Below are 15,002 nucleotides of genomic sequence, written 5' to 3' on the forward strand. Positions count from 1 at the left end.
ACATAATGCATATAAATACACAGACAAACAGAAGATAAAGGACTCATTTTCCAAGCCAGGAATTGGACCTTAAACCCAGGCCACCATTGTGAAAAGAGAAAGCACAGCCACATGGTTACAAGGTCAAGCTCCCAAGGACATGACTGACCAGTTTGCTGAGCCATCTTGCAAAGCAGGCTTACAGGTGTCCTAAGCCCATGTTCTATCCTAAGGTACCCCTCTTTATGCTAAAACAATACAGAAAGACATACAAAACACACCACATTGGCTACAACTTAAGATGAGCCTCACAAGTCCTTTTTCCCATTTATCAAAACTTTACAGGAGATAAACAGTGATTTTTATCATTTATTCAACCAGTTTCCCCTAATGTTAACATCTTACATGAATATGATATATTTGTCAAAACTAAGACATGAACTCTGGACAGGTAACTATTAACCAAATTAGAGACCCTATTTGCCTTTCACCAGTTTTCTCACTAATATCCTTTTTCTGTTACTTGTTTTCATGACTTGGATAGCTTTGAAGATTACTGCTCAGGTAATCAAAGTCAGGTAGTTAAAGTCCTTCACTTTGGGTTTGTCCAATATTTTTTAATTATTAGACTGGAGTTATGGGTTTTGTGAAAGAATACCACAAAGGTAAGGTGTTCTCTCATTGCATTATATTAGATGGTACATTATATTAACATGACTTACCACTGATGATATTAACTTCAATTTCTTGGCCAAGGTAATGTCTGCTAGGTTTCTCTACAGAAAATTACTATCTTCCTTTTTTTTTCTATTATACTTTAAGTTCTAGGATACATGTGCACAATGTGCAGGTTTGTTACATATGAATACATGTGCCATGTTGGTTTGCTGCACCCATTAACTCGTCAGTTACATTAGGTATTCCTCCTAATGCTATCCCTCCCCCCTTCCCCCACCCCATGACAGGCCCCAGTGTGTGATGTTCCCCACCCTGCGTCCACGTGTTCTTATTGTTCAGTTCTCACCTATGAGTGAGAACATGCGATGTTTGGTTTTCTGTCCTTGCAATAGTATGCTCAGAATGATGGTTTCCAGCGTCATCCACATCCCTACAAAGGACATGAACTCATCCTTTTTATGGCTGCATAGTATTCCATGGTGTATATGTGCCACATTTTCTTAATCCAGCCTATCATTGATGTACATTTGGATTGGTTCCAAGTCTTTGCTATTGTGAATAGTGCCGCAATAAACATAGGTGTGCATGTGTCTTTATAGTAGCATGATTTATAATCCTTTGGGTATATACCCAGTTGTTTCCTGACTTTTTAATGATTGCCATTCTAACTGGTGTGAGATGGTATCTCATTTTGGTTTTGATTTGCATTTCTCTGATGGCCAGTGATGATGAGAATTTTTTCATGTGTCTGTTGGCTGCATAAATGTCTTATTTTGAGAAGTGTCTGTTCATATCCTTTGCCCGCTTGTTGATGGGGTTGTTTGATTTTTTTCTTGTAAATTTGTTTAAGTTTGTTGTAGATTCTGGATATTAGCCCTTTGTCAGATGGGTAGATTGTAAAAATTTTCTCCCATTCTGTAGGTTGCCTGTTCACTCTGATGGTAGTTTCTTTTGCTGTGCAGAAGCTCTTTAGTTTAATTAGATCTCATTTGTCTATTTTGGCTTTTGTTGCCATTGCTTTTGGTGTTTTAGACATGAAGTCCTTGCCCGTGCCTATGTCCTGAGTGATATTGCCTAGGTTTTCTTCTAGGGTTTTTATGGTTTTAGGTCTAACATTTAAGTCTTTAATCTATCTTGAATTAATTTTTGTATAAGGTGTAAGGAACGGATTCAGTTTCAGCTTTCTACATATGGCTAGTCAGTTTTCCCAGCACCATTTATTAAATAGGGAATCGTTTCCCCATTTCTTGTTTTTGTCAGGTTTGTCAAAGATCAGATGGTTGTAAATGTGTGGTATTATTTCTGAGGGCTCTGTTCTGTTCCATTTGTCTATATCTCTGTTTTGGTACAAGTACCATGCTGTTTTGGTTACTGTAGCCTTGTAGTATAGTTTGATGTCAGGTAGTGTGATGCCTCCAGCTTTGTTCTTTTTGCTTAGGATTGACTTGGCAATGCGCGCTCTTTTTTGGTTTCATGTGAACTTTAAAGTAGTTTTTTCCAATTCTGTGAAGAAAGTCATTGGTAGCTTGATGGGGATGGCATTGAATCTCTAAATTACCTGGGGCAGTATGGCCATTTTCAGGATATTGATTCTTCCTATCCATGAGCAAGGAATGTTCTTCCATTTGTTTGTGTCCTCTTTTATTTCATTGAGCAGTGGTTTGTAGTTCTCCTTGAAGAGGTCCTTCACATCCCTTGTAAGTTGTATTCCTCAGTATTTTATTCTCTTTGAAGCAATTATGAATGGGAGTTCACTCATGATTTGGCTCTGTGTTCATCTGTTATTGGTGTATAGGAATACTTGTGATTTTTGCACATTAATTTTGTATCCTGAGACTTTGCTGAAGTTGCTTATCAGCTTAAGGAGATTTTGGACTGAGACGATGGGGTTTTCTAAATATACAGTCATGTCATCTGCAAACAGAAGCAATTTGACTTCCTGTTTTCCTAATTGAATACCCTTTATTTCTTTCTCCTGCCTGATTGCTCAGGCCAGAACTTCCAACATTGTGTTGAATAGGAGTGGTGAGAGAGGGCATCCCTGTCTTGTGGTGTTTTCAAAGGGAATGCTTCCAGTTTTTGCCCATTCAGTATGATATTGGCTGTGGGTTTGTCATAAATAGCTCTTATTATTTTGAGATACATCCCATCAATACCTAGTTTATTGAGAGTTTTTAGCATGAAGGGCTGTTGAATTTTGTTGAAGTCCTTTTCTGCAGCATCTATTGAGATAATCATGTGGTTTTTGTCGTTGTTTCTGTTTATATGCTGGATTACGTTTATTGATTTGCGTATGTTGAATCAGCCTTAGATCCCAGGGATGAAGCCAACTTGATTATGGTGGATAAGCTATTTGATGTGCTGCTGGATTTGGTTTGCTAGTATTTTATTGAGGATTTTTGCATCAATGTTCATCAGGGATATTGGTCTAAAATTCTCTTTTTTGTGTGTGTCTATGTGGATGATGCTGGCCTCATAAAATGAGTTAGGGAGGATTCCGTCTTTTTCCATTGATTGGAATAGTTTCAGAAGGAATGGTACCAGCTCCTCTTTGTGCCTCTGGTAGAATTCGGCTGTGAATCTGTCTGGTCCTGGACTTTTTTTCGCTGTTAGGCTATTAATTATTGCCTCAATTTCAGAGCCTATTATTGGTCTATTCAGGGATTCACATCCTTCCTGGTTTAGTCTTGGGAGGGTGTATGTGTCCAGGAATTTATCCATTTCTTCTAGATTTTCTCATTTATTTGCATAGAGATGTTTATAGTATTCTCTGATGGTAGTTTGTATTTGCATGGGATCAGTGGTGATATCCCCTTTATCATTTTTTATTGTGTCTATTTGATTCTTCTCTCTTTTCTTCTTTATTAGTCTGGCCAACAGTCTACTTATTATGTTGATCTTTTCAAAAAACCAGCTCCTGCATTCATTGATTTTTGGAAGGATTTTTCATGTCTCTATCTCCTTCAGTTCTGCTCTAATCTTAGTTATTTCTTAGTTATTTCTTGCCTTCTGCTAGCTTTTGAATGTGTTTGCTCTTGCTTCTCTAGTTCTTTTAATTGTGATGTTAGGGTGTCAATTTTAGATCTTTCCTGCTTTCTCTTGTGGACATTTAATGCTATAAATGTGTCCTAGAGATTCTGGTATGTTGTGTCTTTGTTCTCACTGGTTTCAAAGAACGTCTTTATTTCTGCCTTCATTTCGTTATGTACCAGGTAGTCATTCAGGAGCAGGTTGTTCAGTTTCCATGTAGTCGAGCGGTTTTGAGTGAGTTTCTTAATCCTGAGTTCTAATTTGATTGCACTGTGGTTTGAGAGATAGTTTGTTATAATTTCTGTTCTGTTACATTTGCTGAGGAGTGCTTTGCTTCCAACTATGTGGTTAATTTTGGAATAAGTGCGATGTGGTGCTGAGAAGAATGTATATTCTGATGATTTGGGGTGGAGAGTTCTGTAGATGTCTATTAGGCTGAGTTCAGGTCCTGGATATCCTTGTTAACTTTCTGTCTCATTGATCTGTCTAATGTTGACAGTCAGGTGTTAAAGTCTCCCATTATTTTTGTGTGGGAGTCTAAGTCTCTTTGTAGGTCTTTAAGGACTTGCTTTATGAATCTGGGTGCTGCTGTATTGGGTGCATATATATTTAGGATAGTTAGCTCTTCTTGTTGAATTGATCCCTTTACCATTATGTAATGGCCTTCTTTGTCTCTTTTGATCTTTGTTGGTTTAAAGCCTGTTTTATCAGAGACTAGGATTGCAACTCCTGCTTTTTTTTTGTTTTCCATTTTTTTGGTAGATCTTCCTCCATCCCTTTATTTTGAGCCTATGTGTCTCTGCAAGTGAGATTGGTCTCCTGAATATGGCACACTGATGGGTCTTTACTCTTTATCCAATTTGCCAGTCTGTGTCTTTTAATTGGGGCATTTAGCCCATTTACATTTAAGGTTAATATTGTTATGTGTGAATTTGATCCTGTCATTATGATGTTACCTGGTTATTTTGCTCATTAGTTGATGCAGTTTCTTCCTAGCATTGATGGTCTTTACAATTTGGCATGTTTTTGCAGTGGCTGGTACTGGTTGTTCCTTTCCATGTTTAGTGCATCCTTCAGGAGCTCTTGTAAGGCAATCCTGGTGGTGACAAAATCTCTCAGCATTTGCTTGTCTGTAAAGGATTTTATTTCTCCTTCACTTATGAAGCTTAGTTTGGCTGGATATGAAATTCTGGGTTGAAAATTCTTTTCTTTGAGAATGTTGAATATTGGTCCCCAGTCTCTTCTGGCTTATAGAGTTTCTGCTTGAGAGATCTGCTGTTAGCCTGATGGGCTTCCCTTTGTGGGTAACCTGAATTTTCTCTCTGGCTGCCCTTAATATTTTTTCCTTCATTTCAACCTTGGTGAATCTGACAATTATGTGTCTTGGAGTTGCTCTTCTCAAGGAGTACTTTGTGACATTCTCTGTATTTCCTGAATTTGAATGTTGGCCTGCCTTGCTAGGTTGGGGGAGTTCTGGACAATATCCTGAAGAGTGTTTTCCAACTTGGTTCCATTCTCCCCGTCACTTTCAGGTATACCAATGAAATGTAGATTTAGTCTTTTCACATAGTCCCATATTTCTTGGAGGCTTTGTTCATTTCTTCTTACTCTTTTTTCTCTAAACTTCTCTTCTCACTTTATTTCATTCATTTGATCTTCAATCACTGATACCCTTGTTCCACTTGATCGAATCAGCTACTGAAGCTTGTGCATGCATCATGTAGTTCTTGTGCCATGGTTTTCAGCTCCATCAGGTCATTTAAGTTCTTCTCTATGCTGTTTATTCTAGTTAGCCATTCACCTAATCTTTTTTCAAGGTTTTTATCTTCTTTGAGATGGGTTTGAACATCCTCCTTTAGCTTGGAGAAGTTTGTTATTACCGATCTTCTGAAGCCTACTTCTGTCAACTCGTCAAAGTCATTCTCCATCCAACATTGTTCCATTGCTGGCAAGGAGCTGTAATCCTTTGGAGGAGAAGAGGCGCTCTGATTTTTAGAATTTTCAGCTTTTCTGCTCTGGGTTCTCCCCATCTTTGCGGTTTTATCTACCTTTGGTCTTTGATGATGGTGACCTGTAGATGGGGTTTTGGTGTGGATGTTCTTTTTGTTGATGTTGATGCTATTCCTTTCTGTTTGTTAGTTTTCCTTCTAACAGTCAGGACCCTCAGCTGCAGGTCTGTTGGAGTTTGCTGGAGGTCCACTCCAGACCCTGTTTGCCTGGGTGTCACCAGCAGAGGCTGCAGAACAGCAAATATTGCAGAACAGCAAATGTTGCTGCCTGATCCTTCCTCTGGAAGCTTCGTCTCAGAGGGGCACCCTGCTGTATGAGGTGTCAGTCAGCCCCTATTGGGAGGTGTCTCTCAGTTAGGCTACTCAGGGGTCAGGGACCCACTTGAGAGGCAGTCTGTCCATTGTCAGATCTCAAACTCCGTGCTGTGAGAACCATTGCTCTCTTCAAACCTGTCAGATAGCGACGTTTAAGTCTGCAGAAGTTTCTGCTGCCTTTTGTTCAGCTATGCCCTTCCCCCCAGCGGTGGAGTCTACAAAGGCAGGCAGGCCTCTTTGAGCTGCGGTGGGCTCCACCCAGTTTGAGCTTCCCAGTCGCTTTGTTTACCTACTCAAGCCTCAGCAATGGCGGATGCCCCTCCCCGAGCCTTGCTGCCACCTCGCAGTTTGATCTCAGACTGCTGTGCTAGCAGTGAGCAAGGCTCCGTGGGTGTGGGACCCACTGAGCCAGGTGCGGGATATAATCTCCTGGTGTGCCATTTGCTAAGACCATTGGAAAAGTGCAGTATTAGGGTGGGAGTGTGCCGATTTTCTAGGTACCATCTGTCATGGCTTCCCTTGGCTAGGAAAGGGAATTCCCCAACCCCTTGCACTTCTCGGTTGAGGAGATGCCCCACCCTGCTTTGGCTCACACTGTGTGGGCTGCACCCACTGTCCAACAAGTCCCAATGAGATGAACTCGGTACCTCAGTTAGAAATGCAGAAATCACCTGTCTTCTGCGTCGCTGATGCTGGGAGCTGTTCCTATTCGGCCATCTTGGAATGATCTCCATGATCTTCCCCTTTTCTTTCTTTATTCTTTGGAAGCTATACGCTAAGTTTAGCCTAAACTCCAGAGGACTGAAATTAAGCTCCACTTCTTGAAGAAGAACTATCTACATATATTGTTTGGAATTCTTCTGTGAAGAAAATGTATCCCTTCACTCCCATTTATTTATTTAGTAATATATTTATATCAGTATTGATCCATACATATTTATTTTATACTTTGGGTTATAATCCACTACTGTTTTATTTATTGCTCAAATTGTTCCAGTTTTGGCCATTTGTAGTTCTTTCAAGTGGGCTTTTGTGTCTTTTAACATATTCCTGGCATGTCATCTGGTATTACAAGAGTTCCAGGCTTCTCTTGTATTTTCCCCTCCTCAGACCTTAGAACAAGCTATTTTCCCAAATATTATCCAAATAAATGTTTCCAGATGTTGCTTCCTCAACATTCATTCCTTCTTCTCTTGGTCACTACCTGATTTTCACTTGAGTATCTATTCCTTTTTGACTCAGCCCATGTGTTTGTGGATACTTGACTTCACCCCTGACACTAGGAATGGATCCGCATATGCAGCAATGCAATCTCATCACCTCGCCAAAGTGTAGGTTTAGAGGTGATACATAGGCTAAGGAATGGGACAAAAGCACTGCAAAAGATGTTTTCTGGCAATATCTAAGAAATAGTCTCTTGGCCAAGTGTGACGGCTGATGCCTGTAATCCTAGCACTTTGGGAGGCTGAGGCAGGTGGATTGCTTAGCCCAGGAGTTCTAGACTGGCCTGGGCAACATAACAAGACCTCATCTCTACCGAAAATTAAAAAAAAAAATTAGCTGGGTGTGATGGCATGTGCCTGTAGTCCTAGCTACTGGGGAGGCTAAGGTGGGAGGATCCCTTGAGCCCAGGAGTTTGAGGCTGCAATGAGCTATGATTGTGCACTGAACTCCATCTTGGGTGACAGAGTGAAACCCCATTTCTTAAAAGAAAAGAATCTCTTTATCTTTCTCATCTTCTTGGTCATTTTGTTTAGATAAGCAGCCTGGAAGTGCTGTAGCCATATTAGCAACAGTAACGATAGTAGTCACAGTAGTCATATTGCTACCATTAGTGAAGTTGGCCTTAGGATAAAGCTGATATCATGCAAGGACAAGCCAAGAAAGACTGAGAAACGGCATTTCCTTTTAGCCACTGAATCAAGTAACTCAGAATCCTGACCTACCACCAGATTTCTAGTACATGAGCAATAAACCCTAAGTGTATGAAAGCTAATTTGAGTTGGAGTCTATGTGACTTGCAATGTAATGCATGCTATCTCGTACGAGAGGTAAGAAAAGAACTCAGGCTAATAGGATAGGTCAAATGCTATGTCAGCTTGAAAGAGCTGATCTGAGAAGTAGAGACTAGGAATGTGGCACAGGATAAGAACTGGAGACATTAAATTAGAATTATGAGAGTTTGGAACACTAGACAGAAGGGGTAGAGCTGGAAGCAATTATCTGGGCTAAGGAGCTGTTTTTGAGGGTTGGAGGAAGAAACTAAGAACATCAGCCTCGAGTAGAGCTTCTGGATGTTTGCATTGAGCATAGACTTGGCTCTAAAGATTGAGGTCAAAAAAAGTAGCTTAACATCACTACCTTTGTCTTTGATTTTTCTCCAGATAAATGCAGACCACCAAATGTGAAGGCTGACTTGCTATTCAAAATGTACTAAGAATCATTTCACACTGTATACATATATCAAGACATCACATTATGCCCCATAAATGTATACAATTAAAATTTGTCAATTAAAAATAATACTAATAAAAAAAATTAAGACTTTTGCTTTCTCCCACAATAATTTACTACTATGGGAATTACTTTCCTATCATAAGTAAATAGACAATCAAGCAACTGTATTCAGAGACTGTACAACAAATAGCATAGGACCACGATCCCTAACAGAAGGGAAACAAATGAGACAAGGATTGTGATGACACCAATTTTCTTTTTTTTTTTTTTTGAGATGAAGTCTTGCTCTTGTCTACCAGGCTAGAGTGCGATGGCATGATCTCGGCTCACTGCAACCTCCACCTCCCGGGTTCAAGCGATTCTTCTGCTTCAGCCTCCTGAGTAGCTGGGATTAAAGGCATATGCCACCACGCCTGGCTAATTTTTTTACTTTTAGTAGAGACGGGGTTTCACCATGTTGGCCGGGCTGGTCTAGATCTCCTGACCTCAGGTGATCTGCCCACCTCAGCCTCCCAAAGCGCTAGGATTACAGGTGTGAGCCACTGCGCCTGGGTGATGCCACCAATTTTCTTCCTGGAGGTAGTTTCCACAGTGCAGGGAGGAAAAACTGAAGCTGAGCCTTGTGGTCTTCTTGCATTGAAGTAATAGATCAGGAAAACCTAGGCAGCTAGAATTTGTGGGGGCAGAGTTTACAGAAAGGGGAGCTGCAACTAAGAGAGCTCCAGACATTTGCACAGGGCTCTCCTCAGGTCTTTGACAACTATGAATAGGTGAATGTATGACAGGAAACTTCCTGAAGCTAGGAGACAGGAATCAGAAAGCAATAGGCCAAACAATTGGGTTAGTTCACAAAAGGCTGAGAATAGTTTATGTTCTACTAGTCTCAGTGAAGACAACTCCTAATACACATGGTCAGCTCCTCAGAAGTGTCATGCTTTAACATTCAGACTAAATTAGTTTTACAATCAAGGCTTATCTGAATTATCCATAATAGAGCATAAAAGACAATCTCAGGGCTGGGCACAGTGGCTCATGCCTGTAATCCCAGCACTTTGGGAGGCCGAAGCAGACGGATCACCTGAGGTCAGGAGTTCAAGACCAGCCTGGCCAACATGGTGAAACCCTGTCTCTACTAAAAATACAAAAATTAGCTGGGCATGGTGGCACATGCCTGTAATCCCAGCTACTCAGGAGGCTGAGGCAGGAGAATTGCTTGAACCCGGGTGGCGGAGGTTGCAGTGAGCTGAGATTCCAGCCTGGGTGACAGAGTGAGGCTGTCTCAAAAAAAAAAAAAAAAAAAAGAAAGCCTCAAAAGGATTATCGTTAAGTTAATTAACTGTGTCCCTGAAAAAAAACTAACACTTTTTAAATGTAAACAACAGAATCTAGCCCTCTACAAAATTGTACATGTTAAAACTTTTAAAAATCACAATGTCTGACATTGAATGATAATTTATTAGGTATAGAAACTTATTAGGTATAGAAATAGGCAGAAAAAAGGATCCATAAATAGGAGAAAAATCAACTGATAGGGATGTATCCAGAAATGGTGAAAGTGGTAGATAAGGACCAGAAGTAGCTATTATAAATCCTATAAATATACTCAAGGATATATGATGAAGAGAGACATTGAAGATATAGAAAGACCTAAATGAAATTTCTACACATGAAAAATACAATGTTGGAAATAACAAAATATATTGACTGAACTTCTGCTTAGGTTGTAGAGTTGAACATGGCTAACCATGCCTAACTATGAGCAGAAAACAGAACAATTTCTAAGTCATAACTTTTCTTGAGCCCATCAAAGAACTGACATTATAAAGCAAGAGTTAAAAGCCCTTCTAAGGAGAGGTGGGACACAGAAATTGGTTTACGTTTGGCAAAGCTTGAGAGGAAAAGGATTTTTGGCTGTCAAGAAAGCTCCCCACCGCCAAAAAAAAAAGCAGGTAAAACAACAGCTAAAATTTTACTAATTTTTTAAAGGCTGACTGAGCTAACAATTTGAAATGATAGGGAGTTCCAGATGCAAGAGGGGATCACATTTACCCGTGAACTCTTTTTCACAGGCCTCCTTTTGGTATCCTGGGAAAGATTAGAGTCAGGATAGGACACTGGTTGTTTTTCATTAATTTTTTCCATCAAATTGGGAAGTTTTGGGCCATTATTTCTTTTTGTTGTTGTTGTTGTTTGTTTGTTGGGGCCATTATTTCTTTAATATTCTTGCTGCCTGCCCTATGAAATGGTGGATCTTTGCCTGGGCCCGGAGGGAGGGTGGGAGGGTTTCTTGCTCCTCTCCCAGCAGCTGGAGGCTTTTTGCTTTGTGTGAGAGGAGGGAGCAGGGAACAGGAACCAGCCAGTGGCTTGAGAGGAAGGAGGTGAAGCTAGGATCCCCCGGGTTTCCTCAGAGCTAGTGCTCTGAGTGAAAAACAAAGGGAACCTGAATTCTGCAAAACACCTAGACATAAGGGAAAAAGGCAGATTTTTTTAAGTGAGTGTTTTATTGAGATATAATTTACCTAGCCCAAAATTCATCCTTTTAAAGGGTAGAATTCAGTGGGTTTTAGTATAGCCACAGAGTTCTGCAACCTTCACCACTATAAGTTCCAGAACATTTTCATCACCCCCCAAAAAACCCTGTACCCCTTAGCCATCACCGTTCCCATTTCCCCACCTTCCCCAACCCTAGGCAACCATTAATTTACTTTCTCTCTGTATAAATTTACCTATTATGAACCTTTCATACAAATGGAATCATACAAAAATGCAGTTGTGACTGGTATTGACAAAAAGAGTCAAACTCTGTAAAATATTTTAAGAGATTTATTCTGAGCTAAATATGAATGACCATGGCCCATGACATAACCCTCGGGAGGTGAGAACATGTGCCCAAAGTGGTCGGGGTACAGATTGGTTTTATATATTTTAGGGAGGCATGAGACATCAATCAAATACATTTAAGAAATACATTGGTTTGGTTCAGAAAGGTGGGACAACAAAAGTGGGGGCTTCCAGACTATAGGTAAATTTAAACATTTTCTGGTTGACAATTGGCTGAGTTTATCTGAAGACCTGGGATCAATGGAAAGGAAATGTTCAGCTTAAGATAAAGGATGTGGAGACCAAGTTTTATTGTACAGGGGAATCTCTCAGATAGCCGACTTCAGAGAGAGAGAGCAGGTTATGAAATATTTTTTATCAGACCTAAAAGGGTGCCTGGTACTTAGTTGATTATCTCCTGGATCTGGAAAGAAAGGAAGGAAAACACATTCTCTGTAGAATGTGGGTTTTTCCCACAAAAGACTTTGCAGGGCAATTCAAGGTATGTCAAGGAAATATATTTTGAGGTTAAATATTTTTTTCCTTGTCTCATAATGTTGTGCCAGAGTCAGATTGAAAAGTAAGTCACGATATATAGGGTTAAATAAAACCCATCTGATGAGAATTTATGGTTTGTAGGGCATGACTCCCTAGACCCCTTAGATAGGAATTTGGGCAAGATCAAAAATTAGAGCTTAGTCTTCACTGGCTTCTTTCACTTATTTAGCATAATGTTTTCAAGGATCATCCATGTTGAAGCATGTATCGATACTTCCTTTCTTTTTATTGGTGAATAATATTTCACTGGTGTGGATGTTGACAGAGCAGGAGCATTGCCATCTTGGACAAGCACCCCCATTCTAAAGTTCTCCTTGATCAAAAACTGCCTAAATCCAAAGAGCATCAGCCTAATGGGTAAGGTGAGCATGACTGTAAACCACAAATGACATCTCCTACCAGAAACATTCCAACCGTAAGATAAACCCCTCCTGAGATAACTTCCCCTCCAGCTGGAGGGATGTCAGCCCCAAGGTTACCTCCCCTCCAACCAGAGACATTCCAACCCTGCAATAGACTTCTCCCCTACACAGAAACATTCCAAGCCTGTGATAAGCTCTCTCAACCTAAAACCAATAAATACTCTTAGTCTGTAACAGGGAGTACTCCTGACTGAAATCAGCCAGAAGACCCTCTCAGGTTTATTATCCCAAATAAACCTGTCTTTGACAGGTTTGCCACATTTTTTGTGTTTGTTTCCTCTTTCTTTAACTCTTACAGATATATCACAGTTTTTAAAACCGGTTCGTTAAATAAGGAGCATTTTGATTATTTCTATTTTTGGCTTTTATTAATACTGTTGCTATGAACAGTTATGTACTCTTTTTTTTTTTTTTTTGAGACTGAGTCTCACTCTGTCACCCAGGCTGGAGTGCAGTGGTGTGATCTTGGCTCACTACAACCTCCACCTTCTGGGCTCAAGCCATCCTCCCACCTCAGCCCCCCAAGTAGCTGGGACTACAGGCCTATGCCACAAGGTCTGGCTAATTTTTGTATTTTTTTTGTAGAGACAGGATTTTACCATGTTGCCCAGGCTGGTCTTGAACTCCTGAGCTCAAGTGAGCTACTAGCCTTGACCTCCCAAAGTGCTGGGATTACAGGTGTGAACCACTATGCCTGGCCTATGTACATGTTTTTGTATAGACTATGTTTTGTTTTCTGTTGGGTATATACATTGGAGTGTAATTTATCAGTCATGTGATAATCCTATGTTTAACATTTTGAAGAAATGCCAAACTGTTTTCCAGAGTGGCTGCGCTAACTTTTAGAATAGTGGAATAAAGACATCTGAATATTCACTTTTCCATAAAAGCAATGACTACACTGGCAAATATTGCCAAAATAAACTTTTTCAGAACTCTAGAAATTAATGAAATGTTTGCAACAATTTGAGGGGTGTTCACTGAAAAAAAAGGGGGGCTCCTAAATCTTAGTAAGAAGAGCGAGTTTTGTGGCATTTGTCCTATTCCCATCCCCCTCTTGCCAGCTCCATGGTAACCTCGAAAACCAGAAGCTTCATAGTCTCAGTATTTGTAAAAACCAGTAGCCTAGCAGCCACTGGAGGGAATAGACCAGGTTTGGAGTGCCGGGGCTAAAAGCTGTATCCTTAGTGAATTGTCACTATTTGACCTGTCTGGAAGATTTCTGAAAAATTACAAACCATTCACAGGGCTTGAAATTTGACTTCGGGGCTCACTTTGCAGGAAAAGCCCTATCTCCAGTGTACTTTTCAAAAACTATCAGGATACTTGCTTAACATTGTAGTTGCCCAAAGTGATGATACCAATTGGGACAACCCAGAGGCTTTTACCACTGAGTAAGCTCCCAGGTGTTAGCAGGGAAAGTTATCTCATTCAGGGACTAGGCACTTTACATATATTACCCTGTTTAACTTTTAACTTTGAGGTGCATGTGTCTCAGAAATAACTAAAAGTTGAAAGTTAAACCATCAAATGCTAAGAGTCTATGCTTTGTCCCGTTAGCAATGTCTACCCACCCTCCCATTGAGGCAATCAGTCACAGAGGCATTGCCTACTCTCCACAAGCCAGTCTATTCTTCAAGAAGGCCTCCATTGGTCTTTGTATTGAGCACTCCAGGTCTTTGATTAGTGGAATGCAGTTCAGATCTCTGGTCTGCTGTGGGTTGGGAATTGACGTTTTGCTTGACTTGGTCTCATGCTACCATTCCACACGGATTGGAATGGACACTCCTGATAAAAACTCCAGAGCCCTCTTGGTGTTTTGGATGTTGCCCATCCTCCTGATGGCCCCTCTGAAACACATCATTCTGTATTCTGTCTAGGTTTGGCTTCTACTTCCCTCTTTCTGGATTCGTGTTGCTGAGACCCCACCATACCTAAGACCCATATGATTTAGGATGAAAGATAGCCTAGTTGGCATGGCCCTCTCAGGAACAATACTCTGTGCTTCCACTCTGTTCCTTGCCCTTCAATCCAGTCTGGCACATGCATGTGCTCAACCATCAGACTGACTGTGAGTAAAGCTACTGATAAATGGATTCTCCTGCCTAATCATCCCACTCCTTTCTTCTTGTTTTCTGTATTATTACTCTGATTTACCTCTGTGTCTCAAAACTTTAGACTTGGCTACCTTAATTCTGATCCTGTATGCAGTCCTTTGAACTTGGTTCCCTGGATGTTTAACTTTAGCTCCACCTACTATTGGATTTTCCTCTGGCACTCCTTTGTCCTATGCTGCTTTAACCTTAACCCTTGGAATTTATTCCAGATTTCAGTATCTTGGCCAACGCTTGTGTAGGCCAGGTCACACATGCTGCCAGCACAGGGATTTCAACAGAGAAAACTCTATTTTTGTTCTTCCTCAGTGTTCTTATAAGGTCTTGATACTGAATGGAGGCTAGAAAAGGCTTCTATGCACAAAAACATTTGGAATCAGTTTCTTAAACCAAATAAACAAAGAATTCTCACAAAAGAAGTTGCTACCCTCATGTAACTTAACAAGTAACTTAAATCCTCATTTGTTGTGATAGGCACTGGGGAAATGCAGTTTTTATAAATACAAGTCAGAGATAGGAAATATATTTTTCATGGTTACAATGATGTATATTTTTGTTAGAAAAACCCTTCAGGATACAGTGCTCCCAGCTGAGCTAGTGGCTTGTCTACCAATTGGTAA

General features: G+C 40.4%; 1 long non-coding RNA gene across 1 annotated transcript in view; it reads left to right on the top strand.

The window, feature by feature from the left end:
* Positions 1-14,282, top strand: part of LOC134761065 (uncharacterized) — a 67,291-nt gene extending 53,009 nt beyond the window's left edge. The window contains exon 3 of the long non-coding RNA XR_010139321.1: positions 14,149-14,282. This is a non-coding gene — a long non-coding RNA (uncharacterized LOC134761065). The remainder of the gene's footprint in view (positions 1-14,148) is intronic.
* The last annotated feature ends 720 nt before the right edge of the window (positions 14,283-15,002 follow it).

This window comes from Pongo abelii, chromosome 2 (genome assembly GCF_028885655.2).
Source record: "Pongo abelii isolate AG06213 chromosome 2, NHGRI_mPonAbe1-v2.0_pri, whole genome shotgun sequence".
NCBI classification, from domain to species: Eukaryota; Metazoa; Chordata; class Mammalia; order Primates; family Hominidae; genus Pongo; species Pongo abelii.